The sequence below is a fragment of the Triturus cristatus genome, chromosome 10 (genome assembly GCF_964204655.1).
Source record: "Triturus cristatus chromosome 10, aTriCri1.1, whole genome shotgun sequence".
NCBI classification, from domain to species: Eukaryota; Metazoa; Chordata; class Amphibia; order Caudata; family Salamandridae; genus Triturus; species Triturus cristatus.
The window spans coordinates 919,852,642-919,857,766 of record NC_140593.1 but is presented as its reverse complement, the minus strand read 5'-3'; the positions used below and the strand labels follow the sequence as shown (position 1 = coordinate 919,857,766).

Here is a 5,125-nt window from a genome sequence, read left to right as displayed (position 1 = left end):
GGGGATGCTGAGTCCAGCCTGGGTGTTAGTGGTCGCTGGCCCCGCTGCCGGCGACCCTCCCACCTCAACATGTTGCCTCCCACTAATCCCCACTGCCGATCCTACATTTGGGGCAGTCAGAGTCTGGTTAACTAGCCCAAGGACACCAACTGACCCAGCAGCTACCGCCTCTTTACTAGTACCTGGTAAACCAGCCCCTGTCTGAATTCCTAACACGGGTGCCCCCCCGGGGGGGACAACTCTTGCACATGAGTGGTTTTCCCTTGGAGAGCCCACACATTCACTGCCACTGCTAACCCTCCCCCAGATTGTTTGCAGTGGCGGCTCCAGCAGTTGTGCCCACCCTAGCGAGACCAGATCTGACCTCTTCCATGAAGCTCCTTAAAGTGTCAGTGAGCTTACCCAAATCCTCAGTGGTTGCGAAATTCACTTGAGGCATGCCGCAGGCCGGGGGGTGGGACTAGTCCGTGAGTCACGGGCGGGGGAACAGGCAGCTGGGAACTTCGGGGAGTGGCCACTGCTCGGCTCTTCGGTGGCGGCATGTCTGCCGGGAAATCTTTAACTGTTGCCCTGCGAATCCGCTTGGACCCGGAAGGGCCTGCTTCTTCGCTAGACTCCTGCTCTGTGTTAGACCCCCCACAGATGACCCCAGAGTCTTCCGGGTTGCTCAGCTTCAATAGGTCAGCAGCCCAAGCCAATCTCTTGGTCTTGGCGAGTTCGATGATGGCTGCTAGCTGTGCGTCTTGGGGAGTGCCTTGCTGTGTTTCCTCTACTTGGGATGTCAGCGTGAAAAGCGAAGGGGATCCCTGGCTATCCATCACTCCTGATCTGGCCGACTCAATCTGGAAGAAAAACAACTGTGAGCTACAACCTATACCATCGAGAACAGACACTCCTTATATCCTCCAGTTGTCCCTTCTGCGACGCTCTGACCTGCGCCTGTACTTACTATGCGTGAATTTGAGCTAACGTGCTTGAAAGATGTCGTTCGCAGGGTACTTCAATTAATTCTGTAGTTAAGATGAAGCAGAATTTAGGTTAGCTTGCCCACCACACCGTGTTCTTGGACCCTGCCATTCGCCACGCACAATTACTTCTGTTGTCCCTTATGCTCTTGAGACCCGAGTTCGTACTTACTCTCCTTAATGTCGCAAGCGAGTTTAAATGCAGCACCTCACTGGATCCTTGGTGAGATCTGTGGTGGAACAGAAGTAAAATTAAATTAATTCTCTCCCCCACACTCTGGGTGGCCCCTGCACATCTGCCTCCCATCACGGAAGGCGTGGAGGGAGGGCTGCCCCCTGTCACCTCCTTTCACATGGCCTGTGCGAGAGAACTCCTCTCTCCCCCAAGCCGTCAGGCCCTGAGTAAGGAGCAGCTTATGTCGCCAGGATATCCATACATATGTCCTGATGCTTGTTCCCTGTCGAGGGAGGAGGGGTTAAGGGGGCGAGGTTGATCAAACATAGGTCCAAGTCACCCTTCTGTTCTTGACCTGCTAGGGAGACAAAATTAGTTAAGAACGGAACCCTGTGTGTGTAAACCCCCGGCAGCCTCAGCCCGGTACAGCGGCGTGCGTTTGAAACTCTTCCCCCCGCACTGTGTCTGCTGTGACCATCTAGTTGGCCTGCTGTTACCCGTGCCCCAATCCACCATCGTGCCCTTGCTTACCACGCAACCCCCACCTGAGAAAGCGGGCCCTGTATACCGGTTGTCGTGTTGTAATTCCTCGCGATCCTGTAAGACAAATCATAGGTTAAGCAGCCTCAGATCACGTAGTCTCCTTGCTACTAGCCCCTGCATGCGGCAGCTGAATAAAGACGTGCATACATTTCTTTTTTTTTTGGGGTGCTTCCCCCAAGGTCCTTAGCACTGCACTGACCTGTGCCCCGCCTCCCTTGTACCTGGCACAAGAGATAAGTGCTGCCCAGCCCACACCATGCAAGGTCGCTGGACATTGCAGCCCACTAGGCCCGGTGTAAAGTATCTGCCCCTGGTACAACAGCAAAACACGCTAATGACAACACGCAAAACACACCAAGCTACCCCCGACTGTGCCCTATCCCAGTTCAGCGTATAGCTGCGACATGTCCAATGTCTGGGGTAAAGAGCGCAATGAAGGACTAACATCGCGGCAAGGGTGGTGCCCAAACCCTGTCGTTGAACCAGCCGCGCAGCAGTCCCCTTGCGCCCCCCAGACAGCCGGCGCACCTAACTCAGGCCCCCCCTCGAGCAACCATCCCCCAAACATGTGGCTTTCAGGAATACCTGTGGTATGTATCTTGACGCGCAGTCTTAGTGGGTGCACGATCGAGCCTAAGCATTCGGGATACCCTGATGGCAAATGCCTGCAGCACCTGATATTCCCCGGCGGTCTCCCATCCAGATGCTGACCAGGCCCGACCCTGCTTAGCTTCCAAGGTCGGACAAGATCGGGCGCATTCCGGTGGTATGGCCGTAGGCATCAGAGCGGGCCTGTCAGGCCTCAAGTGCTCACGTGGCCCAAAAAAGTCCTTAGGAGCCCTGTAACTGCCCAGAGCTGTGTCGCGGGAGCCCCCCCGCACTCCGAGGCCTGGCCGACACCGGGACTCTAACCGTGAGCCCCGTGTGTCTGAAACCATCACCCTGGCCACGAAAGGAGATAGAGGGGGAGGAGCTGTCCTGCCCGTTAGGCGGAGACATAGAGACACATAGGAGACACCCATTTAAACCCAGAGACGCATGGAGACGGCCTGGATCAGCCGGATGGCCTCGCCGGGATGCCTGTACAAGGAGGGGGGGGCGCAAACGTGCAGGTGACGTTGCCGGTCCCCCCTCTAGACCTGGACCGAGCCCTGCACTCCCACGGGACGGTTGAAATGCATATTTATATAGCGCGGACTCTACCCGGAGGTAATGGAGCGCTTGCGTTAGCACCGTATTTACATTCACATTCAGTGTGTCCCAATCAATCAGTCGGTCCGCCTTCAACTCATGGCCCCGCTAAATTCCCTGCCCCGGCAGAAAAGAAGGGGGGGAGAGGCGACGGGGTGGGTCACCACCAGCTCTGGCCCAAGGCTCGCCTCCTTGTAAATAAGGCCCGCCCGCGCCCGCTTATACATGTAGGACTGGCCCCTCCGACTAGAGCACCGACAATGCCTCCGATTACAATGACCCGCAAGTGAGGCCGTCAAGCTCCTGGAGAACCCCCCCGCCCTCCCTCTACCCGAGGGCATGCACGCCCACTGCGGTGAGGCCAGCACGACTGCCGCTTTCGGAAACACTCCCAGCCCCCGAACCCCTTTTCTGGCCCCCAGTCCCCCGGAGTCAAACCCGCTAACCCCACGGAGACCAGGGGCACAGAAGCGAAATATGCCAACATGGTGGGAGCGAGTCACCACCGCAATTCAATTGTCATCAGGGGCGGGGCGGGCCAACTAACCTCGTGGTCCTAAAAGTCGATGTACGGCAGGAGTCGCATGACCGAAAGGCGAGACAGGCAGCGGTCAAGAGACTGCCCAGTGGGCGGGGGAAAGTATATGTACCCCTGTCCCCCTCCCACTACCGGAAGTGGCCGGCCAGAAGTCCCCCTGGTCCCACGCCCAGGGAGCCTAGTCTGCAGACTCCAGTGCCTTCCTGTGGCACTAAGGCGATCGCCCTGTTGAGGGTCCCCTACGTGGCCCCCCGGGCAGCCTTGGCATTGTTCAAGTGATGTCGCCACCCATGGCATTTTATCAACTTCAAACACTGTTTCCAGTGCGATGCATGACTAAAAGATTATGGCCTAGCCAGGGCTGATTATTTAAAACAAACCTCCCTAAATCCTCGGTGCATTGTGGTAACAAAAATAACAACGGTTAAAAATCCCCAAATTTCCGAACAAGTTGTCTTCCGGCTGTCACGCACATCCCATGAAAGAAACCTGCGGGCCAGATATTCTGAGGGGTCGTTGCTGTGTTATGATTGCATCTGCAGAGAACAGGGTGCTTGCTTGCTGTTAGCTTGCATCTTATCTGGGCATCTCATCTACTGACAACAGCCAGTGCAGCTCTGTTCACCTTTCAATCTCACTTCATATGCTCTATTCTCCCTTTGAAAGCTTCAGCAGCACCAGTGCGTGCGCTCCCTCTCCCCACCTGCTCCTCACAGCCCAGGTGGGCAGGGCCCAGTTATTCCTCCCTATGAACAAAAGGCAGTGAAAAACGCCATGGCACAGAATGGTCAGCACGCCTTACCTTCCATAGCCATTCTCTCAACTCGTGCTTGCAGACATACAGTAACCAGGGAACCTGCTGCCTTTTCACGGAGCAGCCTTGGGGGAAATGAAGTCTTGCGAAAGTCATGCGCTGCTGCAATGGAGACTGCAAGCCTCGTCTGGCATCCCGGCGTGTAATGCAGAGTTTCTCCATGCGTTAGTCTTTGGAACCCACGTTTTACATGCGTCCTTGGGAGCCCCTAATTACACATAACAGAGCCCGCAGCTGAAAAGAGAACTACAGACCCCACCATGCAGCCATTTACGTTCTTAGTTTTAGCAGAAATACACCTTGGAGCAATGTTCGGGCGCCACCTATTTGTTGGAGTCCACATGCGCCCGTCCAGTTTAAAGGACATCTGATACACCTGTCAGCATTCTAATGAGCAAAGTGCAGTTTTTATGCCCCTTGTTTTTCGATGCGCACTTCACCATTCTCACACTCATGCACATGCTATTTCTTTCCATTTCCAAAGACTTCACGCATTTTTCAAGCGAATGCTTCCGCGTTGCTATAAGAATCCGCTGTCCCATGGTTGTAAATGGGCAGATTCCGATCACATGCAAGCTCACACTTTTTAGCATGCATACTGTTCTTACGGTAACCGAGCAGCTACTTGGGTTTTGTAATATTTGTGGCGATATCGATATATTATATTTTACAATTTTGGTGGGATTCGCGGACCCAGCGCGAATTTCGCTGAAATAAAAAAAAAAATGCTTTTTTGGGCCCGGGGGTCAGGGTGTTATTGCCCTGCCCCCTTTTCTTGTTTTGCGCGTTCGTTTTTCTGTTTTCTTGTGACTGGGTTCTACCGAGTCACAAGATGTCTGCCAACACTTCCTGGTTTAGAGTGTTGACAGCCAATTAGAATGAAGCTCATGGTCGGGAGG

At 54.6% G+C, this 5,125-nt stretch overlaps 1 pseudogene; it reads right to left on the bottom strand.

Moving 5' to 3' along the window:
- Positions 1-2,345: 2,345 nt before the first annotated feature.
- On the bottom strand, positions 2,346-2,463 carry LOC146796259 (5S ribosomal RNA; annotated as a pseudogene).
- Positions 2,464-5,125: the final 2,662 nt, after the last annotated feature.